Raw genomic sequence first — 27531 nt, 5'->3', positions numbered from 1 at the left:
GCAGAAATAATGCAGTTTGACACTGCTTTAACTGTCATGGCTCCATCCTACAGATTCCTGGGGTTTGTCATTTGTTGTGGCAACAGAGCTCTCTGACAGAGAGTATCTCACAAACGGAGACTGCAGTCAAGAAATAAGAAGATGGCTAGGACTGGGGAGGCAGCTAGGAAAGAACTTGACAAAAGCCTAAAGTAAAAAGATACAAAATTGAACACCAAAGTTAGGATCATCCAAACCAGCATATTTCCCATTGCTATGTACAGATGTAAGGGCTGGATAGTGAAGAAAGCGGACAGAAAGAAAATAAATTCATTCGAGATGAAGAGTGCTGAGGAAACCATGGACAGCCAAAAAGATTTTTAAAAATGGGTCTTAGGCCAGATCAAGCCTGAATTCTCCTTGGAAGCCATGATGATCAAGCTGAGGCTGTCGTACTTTGGCCACATCAAGAGAAGGCATGAATCATTTGGAAAGACAATAATGCCAGGAAAGGTTGAGGGCAGCAGAAAGAGAGGAAAAATGCTTGCCAGGTGGATGGAGTCAAAGAGGCCATGGGAATGAATTTGCAGGACCTGAGCAGAGTAGTGGAGGACAGGGTTGCCATGAATTGGAGTCAAGTGAAGGCAGTTAACAAAAAACAAACACACACAATCATAACATTTGGTTCTCAAGGTTTCTGTTCAGCACTCAGCTGCTCATATTATCTCACTCACTCGCCGGTATGACCATGTCTCCCCTCTGTTTTCATCCCTTCACTGGCTCCCCTTTCCTTTCCGCATTCAGTACAAGCTTCTCCTGCTCACCTTTAAAGCCCTGCATGGGCTGGCCCCTCCCTATCTCTCCGAACTACTTTCTCCCTACATCGCCACTCGTTCCCTCCATTCTGGTAGCCAAGGTCTCCTGTCCCAGCCCAGGATTTCCACGGCCCCGTCCCGGATTCGTCCCTTCTCGCTTGCTGCCCCTCACTCCTGGAGCCTCCTCCCCTTACAAGCACGACTCAACACGTCTCTAACCAGCTTCAAAGCCAAGTTAAAGACCATATTGTTTAGGGAAGCGTTCCCAGGGAGTCTGTGATTGTGTCCTGGTTGTTCAGATGCTTGACTCAATAGTGGATATTGCTGTTTTAACTTGTTTTATATGATGTTTTTCATTTGTTGCTTTAACTTTTAGATTGTACGCCATAGGCAGGCTTTTATATTCTTGATTTTACTTGGTTTTGTACAGCGCCGTGTAGATTTATGGCACTTTATAAATAAAACTACTACTACTACTAATAATAATGTTGTGTTCTTTAAACAGAGGCTGAATGGCCATCTGTTGGGAGTGGAATCATAGAATCCTAGAGTTGGAAGAGACCCCAAGGGCCATCCAGCCCAACCCCCTACCATGCAGGAACTCTCAGTCAAAGCATCCCCCAACAGAAACATCCCCAACACAATCAGATGCTTTGATTGTGAGTTCCTGAATGGCAGGGGGTTGGACTGGATGACCCTTGAGGTCTCTTCCAACACTAGGATTCTATGGTGCATTATAGACAGGCCCCTAGAGGTGCCGTTGTCACGTGTGAGAGACAGCGCTTTTAGACGCCCCTCGCCCCTTGCATGTGATGGGGGCGTCAAAATGGCGGCGCCCTATACAGATGGGCGCCACCATTTTGACGTGATGGACGCTTAGCATCTGCAAGTTGTGGCGCAGTTGTGATGCCACAAGGGTGCCATTGGCACCTTGCAGCATCATAACTGTGCCGCAAGAAGAACCCGCTTTTTGTGGGTTCTTTTTGCTGTGCAGAGGAGCCGCACGGTTTGTCCGCTGCAGCTTCTTCGCGCAGCAAACAAGGGTGGCGGTCTGTAACACACCCAATATTCTAAGATTCTAAGATTTATTCAGAGGTGGTTTTCCTTGGCTTTCCTCTGAGGCTGAGACAGTGTGACTTGCCCAAAGTTATCCACAGGGTTTGCATGGCCAAGCGGGGATTCAAACCCTGGTCTCCAGAGTCATCGTTCAGTGCTGAAACCCGTACACCATGCTGACTCTTGGCACCATTACAGCTTTTAATCCCTCTCCCTGAAACCAGCTCAGCATCTTGGATATTTCCTTTACATTTCAGACTAGATCCCAGAGTGGATTCTTTCCCTTTCCCCACAGACCAGTCCTGCAAAGCTGCCTTTCTTGAGCTAGAGCAGATTTGGTTTTGCAAGCAGTTATATCAATGATGTTCCAACCAAGGGTTAAATAGAGGGGGGATATTGAGGGACCACCATCACTCTTCCCATGCCCCCCATCTCACCTGCCAGCCACTTAGTGCCATAAAAATACAGAGAGAAAGAGAGAGAAATAAGTCAGAACATTAGTGGCATCAAACAAAATATTTCTTTTGGGAGCAAAATGAGCAAGAAACACGCTCCCTATTGAGAAGGGATGGGCTGACAAGGGGAGGGGGAGAGAAAGGCATTGTAGGTGAAGAGGAAATTACTTGGGCAATTCACCAAGCAATTTGGGGGGACGTGCTGCAGGGATAATATATTCTGAGTGGCTAGAATTTCATTTAATTCTCTTCCTTTGTAGAGTGCATTTTGCAGGGTTTTGAGTCATACCTCTTCCCTGTTCTGCTTCTTCTTCCCTTCCTTTTTGGACTTGTTGCCCTAGGCTGGCTCATCATCGCTTTGGCACTTGGTTTTGCACTAAGACAACCAGATTCCTCCTGAATTCTCCTCTGCTCTCCTGGCATACTTTTGAGCAGTGAGTATTCTCCAAATATTTAAGGAATCGTACATACAGAATGAAGGACCAGCGTTTGAGCGCTTGAGTATGACTCTGGCGAACAGGGTTCGAAACCCAGCTCAGCCATAGAAACCCACTAGGTAACCTTGGGCAAGTCCCATGCTCTCAGCCTACTTTGGCCTCAGAGGATGGCCATGGCAAACCCCCTCTGAACAAATCTTGCCCAGAAAAGCCCTTGGGGGAGCCATAAATCAGAAACGACTTGACGGCACACAACAACAACATAGGGGAATATCTTTTACATCTTTCTTTGTCTTCTGCTGTATTTACATTTTCAAAGTGCAACATTTTCCTTTCGCGTCTCTATGTTTAACCAAGAGCTTCGAAGTAATAAGTTACAAAGAGTGAAGTTAAGTGAACCATGTTAGTTTTTATGTTAAGAGGAACAGTACAGTTGTCCCTCCATAGCCATGGATTCTGCATCCATGCATCCATCCAATATTTTCAACCATGCACAGCTTGAAATTATTGGTTTTAAAAAATTCCAAAAAGCAAATCTTGATTTTGCCATTTTATATAAAGGGCATTTACTGCACCACTGTATTCAATGGGATTTGGGCATCCACAGATTTTGGTATCCACAGGGCATCCTGGAACCAAAACCCAATGGTTACCAAGGGCATATTGTTTATTTCAAGAACAATGTAATGAGTAGAATGGAATCATTCTACTTGTGGAATGAATAAAGTTTCCTATTTACCTTAAAGGCATCAGATCCAGTCTAATTTTGGAAGCTAAGCAGCATCAGCCCTGGCTAGAACATTGATGGTAGACTGCCAATGGATACCAAGTGCTGTAGATTGGGTTTCCAGAGGAAGGAATTGACAAATCCACCTGTAAAGATTCCTTGCCTAAGAAAACCCCGTGAAACCCATTGGGTCACCATATGTCAGCAGGCAACTTGAAGGCACATACACACCAACACTTAATGGTGTCTTGCAATAATGGTGGCGAGGTGAATCTGCTCTGGATTTTTGTCTGAACTTTAAATGAATTATGTAAGCGCCTTGGCCTACTTGGTCCAAGTAACTTGGAGGATATTAATTCTGAGACATAGCCATGTAAGTCTGGAATATCAGTATGCAAAGGTATCTTATGGCACCTTTCAGATATCTGAGTGAAATAGCATTGTAGCATAAGCTTTCACAAATTTGGACTCCTTCCCCAGATGCATAGAGTGAAGTGTTACCCAGGTATATAATCAAACTATATGAATAGGCATAGAAATGCAAAAATTTGGGGTATAGTGATGAGGTGACACATTCAGTTTTAGCTATGGCCACTGAGGGACAAAGGCAGGAGGGAAGATATTGCCTAAGGCCAGGATCAGTGGATAAACACATGAATGGTGGAAGTTTTGGGGGAATGTGGTGGAGGTGGTGTGTGTGTGTTAACACCAGTGTTATGAGCCATCAGCTGTCCCTGGTCAATTTGGATTCAATTCTCCTTGCATTCTTGCAAGAAAAATGTTGTCTTTTGACTAAGCAGCAGCTCCAATAACTGCTTTGAAGATCAGGGAACTGCAGGAAGAAGAGGGTGCTTGGCCCTTCCTCCTCCGGATTTTGTCCATTCCTGAGACTGCTATTAGCTCAGCAGAAGAAAACAGAAAGCTTCCCCAAGCCTGAAAATTGCATACAGTTTTGTCCCTAACAGACGTTGCCGAAAAGCCGCATGGGTAATCTGTTCCAGGAAAAACAACAAAGCATCTTGTACAACCTTAAAGATTAGCAGAGTTATTGTAGCAAAGGCTTTTGTGCTGGAGAAGAGCTTTGCTGAAGTTGATGGTTAGCTGATTTTGTCATGAAGGGCCAGGAAATCATTATCTTTGGTTTGGAACCAAAAGAGGGGGGAGCCCCTCTCAACATACACATTTTTCAAGGTGATAATTCAAGAAGATAATAAACTGGATTTGTAAAGCATCCTTCTTCCTTAAGTGGAAATATCTTGAGGACAAGATCTTGGCATGTATGCTTGCTTTCTTTGAAGGAAGGGAGCACCAACCCTTTAAGATGTCTGTTCTCAAAGGCTTCAAGGACCCCTTGCTTTTTTGTTGCTGAAACAGGAGAAGGTGAGGGTGGGATGGGGGTTGCATGTCAGTCAAAATACGCAATAAAAACTGAGGAATCAAAAATAATGCAGGCAGGAAAGCTGGCACAAGGAGCAATCTAATATAAGCTGTTGGTGTCATACACCTGTGTGAGTTTCCTTACACATGCACTTCTACACTGTGCCATGGATTACTGTCTTGTGCCACGGTAGCAAGTGCCCATGTAAGCACACTTCTAGTTCAATAAATAATGGAGCAGTGATATATTCAAGTCTTTTACTCCAAGTCTCAAGTCAAGTCTCCACCATCAAGTCTCAAATCTCTACCATCAAGTCTCAAGTCCTTGCAAGATACCTTCAAGATAAGTTTCAAGTCAAATCTCAATTCTGGGAGCCAACTTTAACAGAAAAAAGGAGATAGGGCATGTTTCTCAGAAGGGAACACAAATGTGTTAAGCAATGGGCGCTTGAGGCAGGAATCGACATCTACTTGGTACAACAGCGGAGTCTTCTAAAGCTTTTCAAAAGCTTTAGAAGGATCCTTCTACCTCAAACACATTGCCTAATGTATTTGCTGTTCTTCTCTGAAAAATATTGGGGTGAGCATTGCCTCCTGCTCAAAGTGAATGATGCCACCAAGTTGGGAGGGAGGGGAAATTTCCATCGAAATTAACGCAGGCCATTGTCAGACCGCTTTTTAAAAAACCCTCCCTTGCTTGTGCTTTTGGTGCTTCCACTTCAGTCTGCAATGCTCCAAAGAATGAAGTGGTTCAGACTCCAGACTCTGCAAGGTCAACATGAGATGGTCTGGACTCTACTCCCTAGGCCAGTGATTCCCAACCTGTGGGTCAGGACCCCTTTGGGGGTCAAATGACCCTTTCACAGGGGTTGCCTAAGACCATCAGAAAACACATATTTGCATATACCAATGAAAATAATTTTATGGGTGGGGGTCATCACAACATGAGGAACTATATTAAAGGGTCACGGCATTAGTAAGGTAGAGAACCACTGCCCTAGGCAAAGATGTCAGCCTCCTCTGGTTCTATCTAGACCCTTATATCTGGTTTCACACCTTCCCCTTCCTCACCTGAGGAGGCATCCTCCTGGGAGGATGGCCTGTATTCAGTGCATGGCTGCATAACTAGAGCTTTGCAAGTGTAACCGTTTCACATGGCACTAAATCTGATTGTTAGCCCAGACTGGAATAGAATGTTGAATCAGGTAGACCTCCTGATATGTTGACTCCCCATTCAACAATTGATTCAATGGGTCTTCTCTAGTTGGGACTAATCAGCAGGAGTTGCTCATTCCTGGATGATGCATAACTATTCATATCTGCCTTGAAAGGACCACTGATCTACTGTGATTGCAAGACCAGCCTTTGTGCCTTCCTCACTGCACAGTAGGGCAAGCTGCCAGTTCCTTCCTCTGAAACAGAGCCTCATATAAGGTTCTATAAGTCAAAATCAATATGCAACACAAATTGCTGTTCTGAGTATAATAGTTACCACAACATCTTTTCAATAAAGCTCATCTAAACTGGCTAATTGTTGGAAGTATAATACTGTTAATGTTCCTTTAACCCCATATATTTTGGAAATGCCCCATGGTTTTATTCTGGGAGGGAGGTAATCACACAAATAAATTTGGTATTAGAAAGGTCTTTGGTATTTAATAATGCATATATTCTTTTAAACTATCTAGCCATCTCTTGGAACTTAACACATGGCCAGTGGGGATGGATCTTTCATGCTCTCTTGTCTGCTAAATGTCTGACCCTTCAGTATTGGAAAGATACCACATCCTCACCTGTGATCCAATGGACAACACTTGCAACATTTGAGAGAATGATCTGTCAACACAATTTACAAATGGATTTATATTTAGACATTTATAAGCCATGGTTTCTCTTTTTTATCTCCTTATTCCTTAGTGCCATAATGTTAGATCAACACAGTATTTAACGGAGAGCCTTAAAATGTGATTTTCTTTGCATAATAAAAATTAAATTAATATATATATTTTTAAAAATAGCACTTTGAATTACCGTTCTGTCCTAACCAGATTGCTAGGCAGTGAAGATTTTGTGATAGGGGAATTCTTGGACTATGGTTCTTTTTAGTCCCCAACTAACCAGACAAGCCCTCCAAAGCAACTTTTCCATTCTCTGAAAATGTCTTTAGGGACTAGGAAGGAGAAGGACTGGAGTGCAATAATGGTGAAGCAATGTTAGGCCAGTTAGACTGCTGCTGAAACAGAAGAGGCTCAACAGAACTCCAGCTGATTTCCTCCAAATCTACTTCTTTAGACTCCCCCACCAGTAAAATTTAGGACGTGGCACAATAGGGATAGGTCATTATGACATTTTAGTATGTGTTTTACAGGGCATCATGTGTCACTGGCTCAGGAAAAGCTTCTTCCCAGCTCATGCTGAAATGGCCTCTTTTGATCAAGCCCACCAGGTGGATTCGATACAGAAATTTTATGATCTGTAACATCTTTTATTTGGGGAAGAGGTTTCCTCTGTTTATGCCACATACCATGATTGCTGAAAGAGCATTCTCAGATATTGTCACTGCTGTTGTTGTTTGCCGTCATGTAACTCTGGCTTATGGAGACCCTATTGTAGAATTTTTGTTGGCAAGGATTATTCAGAGTAGGTTTGCAATTCTCTTCCTCTGAGGTTGAGAGAGTGTGAAATTGCCAAGGTCACCCAGTGGGTTTCCATAGCTGAATGAGGATTTGAACCCAGGCCTCCCAGAATCCTAATCTGACATTCCCACCACCACGTCAAACCGGCTCCTCAACAAATTACAAATCCATGGAATCCAAAAGATGGAAGGGACTTGTGCCTTCCTAAGTTTAAGCTAGGAGGGCTGACCCATTCTTAAACGATGTAGTAAGATTGGACCACCATGTTTCCTATGTAGTGGAGTATCCTCGGGTATTATCGATCAGAGGTGTACTATGCATTAAGAAATATTATGTAAGTGATTGACACTGAGTCCTCCCAGGTATACCAAAAGCTGCTTGGAAACTGTCCTACCGTTGTAACTCATGTAGACTGCCTTGAGTCCCAGATTGGTAGGATATAAAAGAGATAGATAGATTTCTCCAAGTTCTTATGGCAACTCTAAGATGGACCTATCATGAAGTTTTCTTGGCAAGATTTGCCATTGCCTTCCCCTGAGGCTGAGAACATGTGACTTGCGCAAGGTCACATAGTGGGTTTCCATGGCACAACAGAGATCTGAACTCTGGTCTCCAAATATATAGGCAGACAGACCTTGTCTGAACTGGCCAAAAAGGTCCACTTCTCATGTTGTACCTCCCATTCTGCTGTCATCCTGTTCAGACAATGCATATCCCAAACCCTCATGCTGGTGTAGTAGTTCGGACAATGTCCAACACATTCCACACCAGAACCAGAGTATTACTACACTAAAATGAGTATATTGAAAAATATCTATTCCTCCAGATCTTCCTGGAAGACTTGGAGCCCTCCATATCCAAGTGGCAGCAGCTGTCTGTGGCAGTGGTGTCACTGGGGGAGTGCAGGAGGTTCAGACTGTGCCAGGTGAGACCTTAAGGTGGGAGTGAGAAGAAGAAGAAATTAAACTTAAAAAAATAAAAATAATAATTTAATGTTTTTAAAAAATTAAAATACTTTTTAAATCATCACATTTTACAAAATTTTCATTTTAACCACATGAAACTATATCTAAGTAAATACACTTATCCTCTGTATAATTTAAAGGCATGCTTTTAATTTTGCTAGTTGCTTATGTCATAACTATTAACATTACATCCAATGAAATACTGGAATTATAATTTATGAGCAACATCAGTACAAAAAACATTGCTAAGGATTCTGTATGGCATGGTTTAAAAGGACAACAGGGGGTGACATCATGAATTACTGCCCTGGATGACACCAACCCTAGTGACACCATGGCCACCCAGCACTTCTGCTGCTGCCACAGGTAATTGGTTCTGAGGTCAGAATAAGATGCCCAGCCATGTCACCATAGCTGGACACCTCATCTTCACCTCAAAAGTGAGCAACCTGCAGTGGTGGCAGATACCCCAGGTGCCCTGGTGGGATTCCCCTGTGGACAACTTCCATGGTGCGGAAACAGAGGTGAAGGTAATGGGGACAGGTGAGGGCAGATACAGGGCCAGGATACCTTGGGATTGTTGTTGTTGTTAACTGTCTTTGATTCATCCCCCTTCCATGGCACCTGGACTATCCTGGCAGTGCAGACAAAGCACTCGATCAATCAATAAATATCTTATGTTCATTTACTTGGACATAAGCCACACTGGAGTGGTCCTCTAAGGACCCCTTGTAGGAGTCTTCATACTGAAAGATGTTTGAATGCCAATGGGTGGGAAAGTAATTTGCCCTTCTTTAACAACAAGGCAAAGTGAAGAACAACACTGAGGGCATCCCACTTAAAAACAGTTCTGGAATCCCTGTACAAATTCCATAGGACAGAGCCATATCTCTTGCAGGAGCATCAAATTCCATTATTGATCAACTTGAAGGCCACTCCATCATCCCCAGCAAGAGAGAAGGCCAACCTCATTCATTTCAGTTTCTCACACACGTTCTGTGAGGCTTTCTGCAACATGTAACAAAAACAACAACAACAAGACCTAGGCATACATCTCCCCACAGATGTATCGGACTGGATTTTATAAAGGTTAGGCCTGTGGTTTTAATTAAAATGTGCAGAAAGAGTCAACTAGCCAACAGGCGATGGTAGGAGCAAGGCAGAAAGAAAAAAGGGAATACGAACTGGCGCTGCAAAAAAAACTGTGCTGCTGTCTCTTTCCTCTCCCCAGCCAAGCACCCAGCTGTTCCTAACATCTTATGTGGCATCTAAGGCTGAGGATCTACATCAGAGAATAGTTCTGTGCATACAGGTCCACATCCTTCACCTACCCTGGCAAATGTCAAGTCCTGGGAGCAGTCGCTGCGATTGCTATTGCTCACCAGTGAGGACAGGAGGCAATTTAGACCATGAAACAGCAGCTGGACTCAGCTTGGTGCGGGAGGAAAAATAAAAGTGCATTCAGGGATTAAAGTATGCAATGGGATCTTGTAGGACCTTTGAGACTAGGTGAAAAAAAGAAGTTGGTAGCATGAGTTTTTGTAGACTATGAAAGTCTACAAAACCTCCTGTTGCCAACTTCTTTCAGTTAGTCTCAAAGGTGCTACAAGATCCCTTTGCGTACTGATTTTTCAGACTAACACGGCTATGGCTTTTGAATACTACCATCATGGATTAAAGTGCATCCTCCTTTTAACTTCTCCTAGGAGCCTAGAGCAGCTGTACCTTCAAGATCTGAAACTGCTGCAGCTTCTGCCAACCTGTGTATTCTTCCTCATTGATAACTTTTGTCATCTTAACCACCTCTGCTGTTGCTTGGACACATGTGTCCCTGTTTGCAAGAGCTCCATTGGCTTGAGTTTATTTCCAGACACATTTCACACTGTTGGTGTTTACCCTTGGCGTCTGTAATGCCGTGGGACCTGGGTACATGAAGGATGCCCTCTCACATGCGAACCTGCTTGTAACATAAGATTTCAGAGATGAGTTGAATGCCTACCAGAGATGTCAATTTTTGTGATTGCACCGGCACAGGGATGTAAAGAAAACTCCTAAATGTTATCATCCATAAACGTAAAGGATAACTCAACACATTAAAAGTATCCCATAAAAAAAAAAGCTACCTAGAAAGATTATTTTTGCTTTTGATAACTTTTTGTGGAAAATTCATTTGAGCAAAAAGCAATGCAGAGGGAGCACCAAAAAATGCATTCCTATACAAACATTGTACCTTATGCAAAATATACTTTTTGTGTTAAATGTTTCTGTGTCAAAAAAAATGCCCTTTGTACAAATTATTTTAACTTTTTTCTAAATGGTTTCTCTTCAAAACCTTAAGTTTCTAAACAAAACCCAAGCTTTTCACCATAAAAACCATTTCTTGCACAAATTGTTTTTTTCTCTCCCACAAGTAAAGAAATATGAAATGTGTACAAATTTCCACATAAACACTTGTGGTCTCGCTCTGTGGGGAGAAAGTGTTTCAGTTTATCCGTTTTGCAACATGAGAATGAGCTAGGAAAAGATTTATATTCCTAGACCTCATTTAGGGAAGGCCCTTAAGAGTGAATTGCTCTCCTAAGGTCCATTAGACTCCAGGAGAAGACAGACAGAACCATACATAAGCAGCAGGTGAAGAGTTTCTCCTACAATTATTTTATTTAAGCCTCTTAGCAGAAGGCATTTAGCAGTAAGTAGCTCATAAAAAACACATCCCATGCAAATGGGATCTCCTCTGCATTTTTGGGAAATCGTTTGAACGAAAATGGAAACCAAGTTTTCCTCGTACAAAAATGGCTTGCTCAAAGAGACATACAGAATATATAGGCTGGATCCTGTAGCTCCTTCATGTGTGTCTTCAAGTTGCCTGTCAACATACAGAAACCCCATGAATTTCACAGGGTTTTCTTAGGCATGGGATACTCAAGAGATGGTTTTGCCAGTTCCTTCCTCTTAAATATAGCCTACAGCACCTGAGATACATTGGTGGTCTCCCATCCAAGTACTAACCAGGGCTGACCCTGCTTAGCTTTCAAGATCAGATGGGATCTGGTTCCTTTGGGGTATTAGGCCTTCACATACAACTAATTTCCCTTATGCCGGTTTTGGGCCATATGGTAAAGCCCTTATTACGTTCACAGTTATGTAAGTAGAATTTCTCAAGTGTAGTGATTTGAACATTGGACTCTGGAGATCAGGATCCAATTCCCCACTTGAGCCTAAAACCCACTGGGTGACCTTGGGCAAGTCACACACTCTCGCCCTCAGAGGAAGGCAATAGCAACCCCCCTCTGAAAAAACTTTCCAAGAAAACCATAGGGTCATTATAAGTAAAAAATGACTTGGAGACACACAACAACAATAACCCATCAAATATGTAGTTGCACATTGTTGGATGGTGCTTAACTAATTGAAGCACCACTTGATTCTCTGGAATTACAGAAGCTGCAGACACATTTGTTAGCTACGCAACGGGTTGCAAAATGTTGGCGTTCACCACTTGTGTGGGATGGCACAACTACTACTTAATTACAGGAATATAGTTTAGCCCATAACCCCCCCCCCCATATTCAACATCTCTTTACCTCAAACCCCCACCATAAAACCCTCTCTCACACTCATATACACATCATCTATCCATGTACACAATATACAGACAGCTTACAAAAGCAACACCTTTTGATACCTTTAGGATACACACCTGCAACCAGATCCATTCTTCGAATGCACTTGGTTCTTCTTACACTTTAGGAGCTAAAAGAGTGGATGCTGCCACAGATTATGACTGAACTCCTAGATTATATTTGCACAGTGTAAATCAGTGCTCACATAGTTACACAGTGGCTGCCCTGCCCTTTCAGTTAAATACTGCTGTTACATGTTATGCTCAATAAATACGAATATTAGACTTTGATGCACAAGACAGGAAAGCTGTCGGTTGCCAAAGTCTGAACAAATTGTTCAGAAGGCATACTGGAAAGGCAGGGCTGCGGCCTGGACCCTGTCCATCTTGGTAAAGCCATATTGCAAGCTGGAAATCCCCTGATCCTCCCACACATAAGAAAAAATGTGGGACTTGTAGTCCAATTGAACCCTATGCTGATGCGGTGTATACACAGATGCTGGTGCAGCTGTGCACATGGGCCTCCATTCAGAAAAATGGTTGGCAAAGTCCATGGATGACAAGACCCCACTGTATCTTGCAGCCTTCAGAGAGGTTGGCGAACACATCTGGATTTATAAGAGGTTTACAGAAGGGGCTCATTGCTTTAAATAAGAGATGGACAGATACTTGTAAAAGGCTGGAGCAAAGTGGTGTCTTTGGAGAATTCCAGTCTGCTCCAGACTCAGCTCTGCAAACCTGGGGAAAGAAAATCCTGACTGAAGCCACCAGAAAATGTTTTCAACTATAGAACATGGTTTAGGTTCATGGGCTTCAAAGAGCAAGGGGTTTTTAGTATTCCTCGGTCAGGGTCAGACGCCATATTCTCCCAGATGAGAACCAGGACAGCAAACTCATTTCTCTTCCTTCCATACCCTTCAGTTGTCCTGATTTGGTAGGGACAGTCCCTATTAATCCTCTGTCACCCCATTTTTCCGGCTGCTTTTAAAATGTCCCAATTTCTCTCTCCTCTTCTTACTTTTCTCTGTTCTCCTCAGCTTACTTCAGTTGTGGCAAATTGTTTTCAAAATGCAAAAGTAGCTTGCAGTCAATTAACTCAGGAAGAGGAAAGGAGGATGCAGATCCCTGTAGGTTGGGACAAAGGCAAACAGCTGCAGCCTCTCTTGGCTTGGGTTCTGTTCATCTTAAATAACTTTTTGCCACTTTGGCAGCACTTTGATGTTGTTTGGCAACTTGCGTCTGGTTTTCATCCCCCAAATATTGCAGGGCATGTCTTCCAGCTGTAGAAATGTAACACAGCATTATACTTGTTTCCCTTTAATATTATTTTAAAAATTATTAAATTAAAATGTCCATTCCATTTATCCTTTTTGGTAATGTAACAATAAACCAATCATTACAATCATCCATTTCATATATCATTGTTTTACATTGTTTATCAATCAAAATAAAACCCTGGATATTAAACCTCCAGCCCCCCAAAATGTACTGTAATTATATGATGGTCAAATTCCTCTTTAATTTTGATTTTTAAATTATGCAACTGTTGAGGACACCTTTTGAAAGCTGAAATTGGTTTTATTGTTTTAATTTTTGCATTTTTAAAAAACATTTTCAGTTCTTCCAAGTGATTTTTATTGGAAGCCACCCAGAAATTTTGTGATATAAGATATGGTTGAAAAATGGGTTTGCTCAACTTGGAGAAGAAATTCCTAATAACAGGATCTCTTGGAGGGCTCTCATTCATAGGATCACCATAGGTTGGAGCTGAATTGACTGCACTTAACAACACAGAAATATTATATAGAACTAAATGTTGGACTGCAAACCTCATCATCCAGCAGGATCATGGTTTTTTGGCACACATGGAGGTTGCAGTAGGTTAATGTCCCGCATCAGCCACACATAAAAGAGGACAGGCAGAGAAAACTACCACCAAAGAGAGTGACTATAAAAGATAGAAATGACCTCTGTAAAATAAAGGAGCATTTTCCCCTTCTAGGCCTGACTACCTATGAAAGCCTGAGACAATCGTTTATATCACCTTTGTGTAGTAAGCAACAGCTGTAAACAAATGAACAGGGCAGCAGCAAATCTCTCCAGACAGAGAGGTTTAATGAAGCCGCCACCTCATTTGCAAGAGGCAAGGTAGGGATGATATTGGACAGTGAGGTTTTGTGGGTCCCAAGTCAATCTAGTCTGGTTTATACAGTCTGAGCTTCAATGGAGCTACTCAAGGCCTTGAACCTGCTTTGTGAAACAGGGTTCATGGAATCATAGAGTTGGAAAAGACCCTAAGGTCATCCAGTCTAACCCCCTTCTACCATGCAGGAATTGACAGAGCACTCCTGACAGATGGCCCTCCAGCCTCTGTTTAAAAACCTCCAAAGAAGGGGACTTCACTACACTCCAAAGCAGCATCTTCTGCCATCAAACAGCTCTTAACCATCAGAAAGTTCTTCCTAATGTTTAGGTGGAATCTCTTTTCCTATAGTTTGCACCATTGCTCTGAGTCTCTGGAGCAGCAGAAAACAAGCTTGCTCCATCTTCAATGTGACATCCCTTCCAATATTTAAAAATGGCTACCAGGTCACCCCTTAACCTTTTCTTTTCCAGGCTAAACATACCTACGGTACCTCCCTAAGCCATGCCTCATAGGTCCTGATTTCCAGAACTTTCACCATTTTGGTTGCCCAGAAAACCTAACTTCAGAAAGTGTTGGGACATGCAACAGGACCTCCTCTGAAGATCTCAAACTTCTGGCAGGATCATATAGGAGGAGGTGACCTTTCAGATATCATGGCCCCAAAACATTTAGGGCTTTGTAGGTCAACACCAGCACCTTGAATAGAACTGAGAAGCAAATTAGAAGCCAGTACAGTACTTGCCTGTGTTATATGGTCTCAAAAATGTACACCTGACACCAGTCTGGCTGCTTCATTTTGCACTAGCTGTAACTTCTGAACACTTTCCAAAGGCAGACCCTTATTGAGTGCGTTACAGCAGTCTAATCAACAAGTCACTAAGGTCTTGCACTGGAAAGGTTGCCAGGTATCCCTTATTATAAGGGATGTCCCTTATAGGGCTGGCAGGTGCCCCTTGTTACATGGAATATACCCTACTCAAGAGTTGGAAAATCTCTCCCTTTGTATAGACTGGATGTGATACATATATTTTTAAAAATCCAATATTTTGAGTTGTGGGGCTCTCAGAATGATAGGAATGTGTGCATTGTGCCATTTATGAATGTGGGCAATATATTCATTTTACAGAGCAACACATGGCGAAGTTAACTGAAATCTATACTTTCCTTTGGTGTTTAGGTAGAACACAAACTCCATCATTCCTTTCCAATTGTCAGCTCTACAGCTCATGAATTTCAACTGTCCCTTATTGCAATTTTGAAACCTGGCAGCGTAACGGGAAGAAATGTGGGACACCCAATCAATCGGTCATTTAGCCAATCAATCAATAAGCTTCATCCCTAGGCGTATAGCCTGATAGTCACTAAATTGCTCCTAATATTAAGGAGTGGAGTCCTCATGTTCACTGCCTCGGAATAAGGCATGAAACTTGAGAGAGCATTTTCAGCTCAATACATGCGCGCGCACACAATCTGTTACCCTTTCCAGGAAAAAACCATTTAACAATAAGAGATGAGAATAACAGAAAGGAGCTTAGCAAGAGACCCCGTCTGAGAGAGAATGCCTTCGGTGTGCTGCCTTTTGACATTTAAATGTTAATTCGTAGCAATTTTGCTTGTGATTAGACTGCACTGTACATTGAGGAAAAGGAGATGATTTGCTGAATATTTGCCTGGAACTCACATCATGCTGGTGCAGCCTTTCTTCCCCCCTCCCCTTAATGTGCACCAAATGCCCACGTATTCCTGTAAATAGATATGGGCCAGGTTCATTCAGGGTGTAAGTGAGCTTTGAGATGTGTGGGAAATCACAATTATTTGGAAACGCTTTCAGTTTAAAGTGCATAGGGGAGGACTGTTCCCTTTTAAATAGCTTTTGTGGTTCATGTCGATGGTATGCATTCAGGTGATGGCAGCTGGCGGACAGTAGGGGAATGCACCTGCTCTGGGTTTTAGTCCAAACTTAAAGGATCTATTAAAGGTCCCAAAATAGGTTCCTTGGATCATAGAATCTCAGAGTGGGAAGGGACCACAAGGACCACATAGTCCAGTGATTCCAAAACTGTGGTCCTCCAGTAATTTGGGACTTCTGCTTCCAGAAGCTCCTCAGCCATCTTGTCCAGTGGTCTGGGATTCTGGGAGCTGGAGTCCAAAACACCTGCCAATCAGGAATACGCATCTAAGGCATTTCTGAATGATTGTAGAATCTCAGAGATGGAAGCGACCACAAGGGCCCTCCAGCCCTACAGGAAGGACAGCCATCCATCCTGCATTGAGAACCTTCAAAGGAGGAGAGTCCACCAGTTTCCAAGCCAGTCTGTTCCACTGCCAAATAGCTCCTAACCATCAGAACGTTCTTCCTAATGGTACTTTATTGATTCTGTGGGTTGGCATCCTGTTGCTGACATACATACATGTGTGAAATATGCTCTTTTCTCCCTGGCTGCAGTTAGATACCCCAGTGGCACCTCTGCTCCTAGTGTCACCTGGTGTGAGAGGGCTTCCAAGGGAGTCAGAGGCCTGCCAGTGGGGCTGCCAGAGGGATGGGGAGTCTGCCTGGTGGCTGGCCAAAGGGAAGCACTCGGCCCTCTCTCTCACTGCTGTGGCTCCAGCCTCCTCATGGGAAGACCAGCTCCACCACAGCAAAGGCAGGAGGGGACCGATCAGCCTTTCTCACCCTGCAGTGGGAGGAAGGCCCAACCAGGTGTCATCCCTTTTCTGGGTGTGGGTCATAACACCAACACCCCTATAGTGACATAACTGAGATGCCATTTGGTTGCCCATTTAGAACTGAACTAAACTTTGGAATGGATTCACCATCCCACTGACAGCAGAGTCACCAGCCAGTATCCAGCTGCAGTCAGGGAGAAAAGGGCATTTTGCACACATGTACATCACCAAGAGCATGCCAGCCTATAGAATCAATAAAGCACAATTAGGAAAAAATTTCTAACAGTTTTGGAATAGACTGCCTTTGCTTTTGGAGTGGAAAGTTGGCAAATTGTGACCCTCCAGATCCTGGGCAGATTAGAGCTTCAACCACCATCACCATTAGGGGAAAGAACAGCTGTTGTTCTCCTGGATGTCAGCTCCTTTCTCCTGGCTTCAGCCAGATGCTCCGTAGGTGTTTTATGCTATCTCTTCTGGGGAGCACCACACTCTCCTCTGGCCACTAAATGGCTGAGGAAGCTCATTCCTGACCTTTGAAACACCTTACATGTGGAGGATGAATGTTACACAAGAAGGTACTAGATACCTCCTTGTGCAAAAAAACTTAACAGCAAACATGTTTGCTACTACTCCCTTGTCTTAGCCATTTAGTGCCTGGGGAGGGAAGGGCTATTTATTGGGCAAACAGGGAAGTGGGGCACCCAAACTGTATCCAACTGCAGTCAGGGAGAAAACAACAAGTTGCACACACATACATCACCAACAAGATTCCAGCCAATAGAACCAATAAAGTCCCATTCAAAAGAAAAGCAGGATATAAATAGCAAAATTAAATCATAGAATCATAGAGTTGGAAGGGACAACAAGGACCATCTTATGCAGCCTCCTGCCATGCAGAAATATACAATCAAAGATGGCTATCCAGTTTCTGTTTAAAGGCCTCTGATAATGGAGAGTCTACCCTCCTCCTATTCCATGGTTGAACAACACTTAACAGTTAAAAAAAGTTCTTTCTAATGTTTAGGTAGAATCTATTTTCTCATAAACTGAATCCATTGGTTCATGCCCTAGTCTCTGGCACAGCAAAAGACAAGCTGGCTCCATCCTCAGCATGGCATCCCTTTAGATATTTAATGATGGCTGTGTCACATCACCTCTCCGTCTTCTCTTCTCCAGCTGAACATACCCAGCTCCTTAAGTTGTTCCTCATCAGGCTTGGTTTCCAGCTCTTTGCTCATCTTGGTCACCCTCCTCTGGACACGTTCCAGCTTGGCAATATCCTTTTTGAACTGTGGTGCCCACAACTGGACACTGTACTTCAGGTGAGTTGGGGATATTAAAACCCCATTCAGTTGATTATAATGTTACAACAGCCAGTTCATTCTAGCCATTTAGAACATTAATTCTACTCCTCTCTTCCCTTGCTTCTCCAGATCTCTTACAAAAAAACCTCCCAATACCTTGATGCAAATCAGAGCTGGCCTTCCCATTATGACAGGTTTCTTAAAACCTATAATAACTTAATCATGCTTTTTGAAAAACTGAGTTGAAATTGGGCTGCACAGTCCATTTTGATGCGATGCAGGCAATGGGTGGGTGGAAATGTTATCACTTCAAGGGCTACCCATGCGCTCCCCCAGAGGAGCATGAATGCATGGAGGGGGCGGAACCAAATGGGGCCCAATCACACAGAGTTGGAACAAACAGCCTTTTCCATGGCTTCTGAGAACCTTTCATTAATGTAGCTCTTGCAGCACATTTGCTGTTATCTCACAGCATACCATTCGGCAATTATGGGCTAACTAATTCTTTATAGCTTGTAAATTAGAAACTAGATATAAAATGTGGGCTGAGGTTCAAGATGGATAAAACCGACCATTACTGATTCCATCCAGGGATAACCCAGCCAAGCTGAGTGAACTACTGAAAAATTGTTGACCTATACTTCAGTCCTATACATACACACAAATTGTGTTTGTTGTTCCCCCACATGGTGTTTCAAAGACAATTGAAGGCAAAAAAAATGGGGAGATGACCCTTGAGTGTCCCCTGGGATCTCAAAAACAGCCCATGGACTCCACTTTGCTTATTTTTGGTGTATTGGAAACACAACTATGTTGGAAAGTGTGTGCATGCGTGTGTGTGTGTGTGTATGTACACGCCACAAGAAGAACAGTTCAGAGATGTCTCCCAGAAAAATAGCTATGAGACCACATATGTCTACCACTGAAGAAAATATTCCAGGAGGATTTCTAGTGATTTAGAAATGCTTCCCTTCTTCTAACTCCCTTTCAGTTCCTGTTTTGTACCCATTCTTCCAAAGCCAGCATGGTGCAATGATCTGAGTGTTCAGTGAGGATGCTGGGAGACCAGGGTTCGAATCCCCACTTGGCTGAGGAAAGTAAACCCACCAGGTGAGCTTGGGAAAGTCGGACTCTCTCAGCCTCACAGAAAGGCAATGGAAAACCTCCTCTTAAAAAAACCTTGCCAAGAAAACCCTCTTTGGGGTTGTTCCCACTTAATATTTGAAACGATTTAAAATACAACGTTTTTAATAAAACCGATTCAAAATAACCCTGGTGTTATCTCGCGTTCCGAAACGCGTTATTCTTCGTTCCCATCTGGTTATTTAAATCGAAGTTTTTACCTGCAAGCGTTCCTACTTGGCATGAAATCGGTGTTTAAATAAATCAATTCTTCTCCTCCATGCCTTATTTGGGGCTGTCAATCAATAGTACGTCAGAATGACGTAACGTTAATCCGGAATATTTGGAAGCGATTTAACTTTTGGCATCGTTTCCATTTCATTTCCCAAGACAGCCAGGGAGAATCCCTTCAGAGAGCCCAGAGATCAGTGGGAGAGGCTTCTGGCAAAGCGAATTTGGGGAGCCCAAGCTGTTTCCAGAGAAACTATGGGGATGGGTTTTGCAGGACAGCATCCCCTCTTGATGTCTCCCAAGACAGCCAGGGAGAATCCCTTCAGAGAGCACAGAGATCAATGAAGGAGGCTGCTGGAAAAGCAGGGAGGGAGCACTCTTCCCAAAGATTCTCTTTCCAGGGTTGGAGGAGAAGGCAGATTCCGTTTGAGAAAGAGAGGGAGAAAGGCTCTATTCCCCCTCCCCCCATTGATCAGAGCCCTTCCTTGCCTGGGCGAGATCAGATGCCTCCTCGCAAGGAGCCTTCCCTTCCCTGCCTGGGAGAGATCAGAGCCCAAGCGGGCAGGGAATGCCTCTTCGAGAGGAGGCTTGCCTTCCTGCCTCTCCTCCGTTAGAAATGGGCTCTCCCCACACAGAGGGGAGGTTGCAATCCACCGGGGGAAGCCTTGTACTCCTTTGGCAGATGCAGGCGCTTGAGCAGCCGGGACTTCAGGCGCTTAAAGCGCTGAAGAGATTAAGCACCTGTAAACCATTAAAATAAAAAATAAAAATAATCCTTATCTCTTATTGAAAGACCACAGCGGACAAAGGGGTGAGGGAAGCAAAAATGGCGACAGCCACGACGGATGGGGACAGAAAGGGCAACTCCCCCAAGGCCAGCCCCATCGCACTCCGCTCCTCCCATCCAGCTAACCCAATTTCAAAGGCTGTCGTTCCTATCTAAATGCTCCGATTCCTAACTCGAATCAAGGGAAAAACGAAGGTCAGACCCTACATCTTTTTTAACGTGCGTTAAATGACAAAAACTCGATTCAAAATTTTATACCGCTCTACGATTCGATTTGTGGTGGGGACGATTGCGGGTTGCTCTAGAACCGTTCTAGGTTTAAATCAGATCCTAATAGGAACGCCACTCCTTGGATTCGATTCAGAACGCGGGGTTTCACCTAGTGGGAACATCCCCTTATTAGAGTATAGTGGTTTGAGTGTTGGGCTAGGACTCTGGGAGAGCAGGATTTGAAGCTCCGCTTGGCTATGGAAACCCACTGGCTGACCGTGGGCAAGTCATGCTCTGTCAGCCTCAGAGGAAGGTGAATGCAAACTCCCCTTTATGTAAATTGCTCATTCTTATAAATCTCATAAAACCTTAATTTCTTTGGTGTAACATGGAATAATATTTTAATGTGGTCTGAATGTACATAATTGCTAAGAAAACCCTGTGGTAGGTGCCATAGTGGTTTGAATGTTGGACTGTTGCTCTTGAGATAAGGATTTGATTTCCTGCTCATACATAAAACCCATTGGATTGTCCGTGGGCAAGTCACACTCTCTCAGCCTCAGGGAAAGGCAATGGCAAACCTCCTCGGAACAAATCTTGCCACGAAAACCCCATAATAGGGTCTCCTTAAGGTCAGCGTTAAGTCGGGAATGACTTGAAGGCCACAGGAATAGGTTCACCTTTGGGCTACCAGTGGTTTGAAAAAGCTTGGTGGCACACAGCAACAACAACAACTGCAAATGATACTTTCCTCCAAACTGGGTCTGTTATTTTTTCAGTTGTTCTTTTCCTTCCTCCAGAATTTCTTTGCTCTTCCCCACTTCCAGCTGAGCAAAACAAGTTGCCGACCCACTCCTTTCTTCTCTCCTTCTCCTCCTGCTTTTCAGCCAAAAGTAACCCCTCCTAGCAAGCTTCTGTCACTACATGCCACTTTTAGGGGGCTCTGGCAAGGTGGATGGCGGTCTCCGCTCTGACATTTTACAAACAGAGAAGGATCTGGAAAGACCCTGAGAGCCGACTTGGTTTGTGCGGGGGCTGCTGCTCTGAGTCATTCGGGACTTCCTTCGGCTGGCTTGGCACACAACGCAAGACTGGCAGGAGAATGTGCTGCTTGCATGTCAGCATCTCTCTTTCCACAGCACAGATCCATATGCTGAGGGGATAGTTTGCAGCTCGCTGGTGCGCTGAGAGTAGCTTCAGCTGTTACATGTGTCTGCATAGTCCCACAGCTGGGATGGGTTTCTGGCATCCAGAGTTGGGAACTCAGGTACAAGCTCCCAAGGATGAAATTAATATTTGCCACAATATTTTTTTCACTGTTGATGATGCTGGTGCTGCTGCTCTTGGCTACATGAAAGCATACATTGTGCTTCACTGGAGTAAATCTTGCTTGCTTTTATTGTGTTTGTGTAATGCATTGGTTTGAGTGTTGGACTCCAATTCTGGAGAACAGGGTTCGATTCCCTGCTTAGTCACAAAAACCCACTGGGTGACCTTGAGCAAGTGACATGCTCTCAGCCTCAGGAGAAAGCAGTACCAAATCTTTAGGGCAAAGGACTGAAGAAATTTTGCCATGAAAGCATCATGGAAGGATCGCCATGTTATCAACAACCTGTTATCAAGAGTATTCAGTGATATTTACATTTGTTGTTGGGTGCCTTCAAGTCATTTCTAAAATGTGAAAATGTAAAAAGAGTGTCCATGCCATCATATTTCCAATTTCTATGTGAGGTTGTGGAAGCTGGATAGTGAAGAAAGCTGATAGGTAGAGAATTAACTTATCTGAAATATGGTGCTGGGCTGAGAGATACCATGGACTGCTAAAATGACCGCTCAATGGATATCCACAGAAGCCAAGATGACAAAACTGAGGCTGTCATACTTTGGACAAATCCTGAGAAGACAGGACTCACTAGAAAAGACAATAATGCTTGTAGAGGTATAATAATAATAATAATAATAATAATAATAATAATAATAATAACAACAACAATAAACCCTCCTCTCCGATATGATCAAGGCGGCTAGAAGGTAGAAGGCAATAGGAAAACAGGACGGCCACACTGTTGTTGTCACATGCCTTCAAACTTTCTCTGACTTATGGTGACCCTAAGGCAAACCTATCATTGTTCAGAGGTGGTTTGCCATTGCCTTCCCCTGAGGCTGAGAGCATGTGACTTTTTTGCATGAAAGGGGATTGGAATGGATGGCTCTTGTGGTCTCTTCCAATGCTGATTCTATGACTTGCCCAGGGACACCCAGATGGTTTCATGGCCAGGCTGAGAATCGAACTCTGACCTCCAGACTTGTAGTCCAATGCTCAAACCACAGCACTATGCTGGCTCAAAGACCATGTTACTGATGGATAGACTCATGCCGTTGCCACACTGCAGAAGTAATGCATTTTGACACAACTTTAGCTGTCTTATCTCCATCCTATGCAATCCTGGGGTTTGTACTGTTTTGTGGCACCAAAGCTCTCTCCCTGGAAGCCAAGATGACTAAACTGAGGCTGTCATACTTCAGAAACATCATGAGAAAGCACAACTCATTGGAAAAGACAATAATGTTAGGAAAGGTGGAGGGAAGTAAAAAGAGGAAGGCTGCATGCTAGATGGATGGACTCTATTGAAGGGGTCATGAGTATGAATTTACAGGACCTAACAGAATAGTGGAGGACAGGGGGTCTTGTAGATGTCTCATCAAGAGACGTAATAGTGCCACTCTATTCTGCTTTGGTCAGGCCCCACCTGGAATATTGTGTCCAGTTCTGGGCACCACAATTCAAAAAGGACACTGAGAAACTGGAGTGTGTCCAAAGGAGTGTGACTAAAATAGTGAAGGGTCTAGAAACCATGTCCTATGAGGAACGATTGAGTGAGCCGGGGGTGTTTAGCCTGGAAAAAAGAAGGTTAAGAGGTGATATGATAACTCTGTTTAAATACTTGAAGGGATGTCATATTGAGGAGGGAGCAAGCTTGTTTTCTGCTGATCCAGAGACTAGGACCCAGAGCAATGGATGCAAGCTCCAGGAAAAGAGATTCCAGCTCAACATTAGGAGGAACTTCCTGACAGTAAGGGCTGTTCAACAGAGGATCAAACTCCCTCAGAGTGTAGTGGAGTCTCCTTCCTTAGAGGTCTTTAAACAGAGGCTGGATGGCCATCTGTCAGGGATGCTTTGATTTAGATTTTCTGCATGGCGGAATGGGGTTGGACAGGATGCCCTTGTGGTCTCTTCCAACTCTATGATACTATGATCTATGGGGTTGCCATGGATTGAAATTGACTCTAGGGTGGTTAACAACACCAACAAAGAATTGGAAGAGACCCCAAGGGCCACCTAGTCCAACCCCCTGCCATGCAGGAATCCAGAACTAAAGCACTTGTAGAGATCCCCATTCAACGTCTGTTTAAAGACTTTCCAAGCTAGAAGAGTCCACCACAAAAGCTTAAGCTAAAACCTGAAGAGATGGAGGCTCTCTGAGTATGTGTTTCTCAGGATCAAGAATTCAGAAGATAGCCTGTTCTAGATGGGACTGAAATCTCTCTGATGCAAAAAGTATGTGCATTTCTTTTCTTTCTTTTGGTGGTGGTGGTCAAATTTATGACTAGGGCTACATAAGCCACAATGGAGAGAAATGACAATGCCCAGAAATAGCTGGTCAGCCAGTGCTGATCAGACCTGAACAGGAACAGTCAGCCTTCTATTATTTATCCTGTAATAATCTCACAACTAGATTACTTCCAATCTCTCTACATGCCCCTATCTTGAAGACAGTCCAGAAGGGTGCAGTTGATGTTCAATGGGACTATTGGACTGTTAAAGGGGATTGGATCTCTTCATGCATATCCCTAAATTATTTTTAATACTTTTAAAAAAATCATTAAAACCAAATAGGAAAGAATACAACAGAGACCAACCAAATAGCATCAGATAACATAGCAAAGTATTTGCCTGACCTTTCAAACAAAGCAACTCAAGAGTGTCACATTTTCCTAGAGAATGGCATGGAAGATCAGGGTGAAAATCTCATCTGGGTTATTGCTTTCATGTGAAACAAACAAACAAACATTTTCATCACATTTGTCTTTTTTTCATAAGGCGTGCCTATATGAAATAAGATTTTCCATAGGTACCAAAGTTTGCCTTTCTCTGGTGATGAGATATTTTGACATTTCCAGGTTTCTACAATAATCAATCTGGCTGCTAGGCAACCAACACTAATCAGACCCTTATTCAATCAAGATTCATTAGGATCAATAAAAGGAGACCAGAGACCTGAAGCAACAGACATTTCTGCATCAGTTTATGGCGTAGTTAGCAAACACCTGGCAGCAACTCATTCCTTCCATGTCAATATAGCTGTGAAACCATTCCAGGCATCAATTCCACCTTTAAAGGGGTTAATCAAGGGGCTGAACTCTTTCCCCAAACACAGATTCAGCACCAAGGATAGCTGCTTTAAATCTATCCAAACCCTGGAGAGGATTCATTGCCCCTCTGACATGGAAGCCGCCAATCACCACTGCAAGCTCCTTTAGGCAAAAGATACTCTGACCTACCTCACTAAAGCTCAAGTCAGGATTTTGGTTCTTCTGCACAAACCTTTCAAAGGGTCTGCGGCTATCATGTCAATGGGGCAGTGAATCGGTTCCAGGTTTTCGAATGACCTTTCAGGGAGCTATCCAGCGTGAGTCTTATTCCTCCAAACAGATTCAGCAGACTGGATAGCTCTTTCAAACTGTAGGATGAAAGGTGGATCACATTCATTGCCCCACTGATACAAGAGCCACTGGCCATCAATGCTTGAGATCCAATTACCAAGACTTCCACTCCCTTTGATTGGCCAGCCTCTACTTCACAATCATTTGGGGAAAGCCCAACAGGCATAGTCATAGTATCATAGAATTGTAGAGTTGGAATTGACTCCAAGGGCCATCCAGTCCAACCCCCTTCTGCCATGTGAGAACTCTCAGTCAAAGCATCCCCGACAGATGGCCATCCAGCCTCTGTTTAAAGACCTCCAAAGAAGGAGACACCACTACACTCTGAGGAAGGAGTGTGTTCTACTGTCAGGAAGTTACTCCTATTGTTTAGGTGGAATTTCTTTTCCTGTAATTTGAATCCATTGCTCCAGGTCCTGTTCTCTGGAACAGCAGAAAACAAGCTTGCTCCATGAGATCCCTTCAAATGTTTAAGCAGGGCTATCATATCAGGCCACTCTGGAAGAAAAAAAAAATCAGGTCTCGTTGCCACCAATAACTGGTGGACCAGGAACCCAAAGTGACCATCTTGTGCCCCAGGCTATTCCAGTCTACCCACCTTTTTTGCAACTCCCAAATGGATCCAGGAAGGATTCAATCTGGGCTTCAGGTGCTGGCAGTGCCCCAGCCACCTTCCTTGCCATCTGTGGGTGGGTAGACCAGGTCCTCCTCAAGACCTTCAGTATCCAGAAGTCCCAGTCTTCTCATGGAGAGATGCAGCAGTACACACCGGAAGGCAGTTCCTTCCCACACCAGGACACACACACACACACACACACACACACACGAGGTGTCTACTGGCATGGTCCACACTCCTTGCACTCCCCTAGAATTCCCCCTGCATTCATTATTATTATTTCAAGAGAAACCATTATCGATGTCCGTGGCAAAATGCCACATCTTCCATGCATGGTTCTTTGAATATGGGCTACTTTAATCCTGGTTTGTTTGAATCTGGGTTCTCACACTGCAAGGTATTCCGGCAAAGAACAGAACAAGAATGTGTTAAGTGGAATAATAAAAAACAACAACAGTGCTGTCCAAAATTGTACTTTGCAAAGTACTAAAGCACATGCCTGCCAGTGGGTTTTGTGCGGAGGGTGGGAGAGCCATTGTCCCACAGAGTAGTTCTGAGAAAAATCATAATAGAATTTCCACCTGATGAGGGATCCCAGTGCCTTCAAGACGATGCTGTTTGGATATGTTGCATTAGGAAAGGAGAGAGGGATTCAGCTCCGTCGGTGTGTGAATTGCTTTGGAAGCCAATTACATCCCTGTTGTTCACATGTTGCGATCTCAACCTACATAAGCAGTGGAGTGTGAGACCCTCCCGTACAAAGATCTATTTCTGGAAATGGGTTTTGCAACATGCATGCTTGTTTTCGTTGCTCTTCTTCAGCCAGGTTGTGAGAGGCAGTGTGGTAGACTGGTTTGAGAATTAGACTACAACTCTGAAGAACAGGGTTCAGATCCCTACTCAGCCATGGAAACCCACTGGGTAACCTTGGGTGAGTGACAAACTCTCAGCCTCAGATTTATGTCTCTCTTCTTCAGTCTGGTTATGAGAGGCAGTGTGGTATACTGGTTTGAGCGTTAGACTATGACTCTGGAGGGTTCAAATCCTTACACAGCCATATTGCTCAGCCATAGAGCAGCCATCCCCACCTTGATCCATGAGAAGAGGTGGATAAGAAAAATATTATTATTATTATCATCATCATCATCGTTGTTGTTGTTGTTGTCCACTGGGTGACCTGGAGTCATGATCTCTCAGCCTCAGAGGGTGGCAAAAGCAAACCCCTCTGAAAAAATAATGCCAAACCAAACCCATTATAACTTCTCCTTAGGTTCACCTTGAGTTGGACCCAATTTGAAAGCACACAACCACCAACCACATAAAGGAAGGGTGGGCATGTGTCCAGAGAAGGGTGACCAAGATGACCAAAGATTTGGAAAGCAAGCCTTGAGAGGAATGATTTAGGGAGCTGGGAATGTTTAACCTGGAGAAGAAAAGGCTGAGAGGAGACATGATAGCTGTCTTTAAACATCTAAGAAGATGTCAGGTAGAAGATGGAGGGTCCTTGTTTTCTGTTGCTCCAGAGACTAGGACATGAGCTAGTGGATTCAAATTTTGGCTTACCAGTAATTCCCACTACCGTTTAAACCGGATCACAATTCGGGTTAAACAAGCATGGTCCCCACTTAATTCGAATTCAGAAAGCAATTCAGAA

The sequence above is a fragment of the Sceloporus occidentalis genome, unplaced genomic scaffold, assembly GCF_023333645.1.
Source record: "Sceloporus occidentalis isolate IW3139 unplaced genomic scaffold, rSceOcc1.0.p SCAF_5, whole genome shotgun sequence".
Taxonomy (NCBI): domain Eukaryota; kingdom Metazoa; phylum Chordata; class Lepidosauria; order Squamata; family Phrynosomatidae; genus Sceloporus; species Sceloporus occidentalis.
This window is presented reverse-complemented; position numbering follows the sequence as displayed.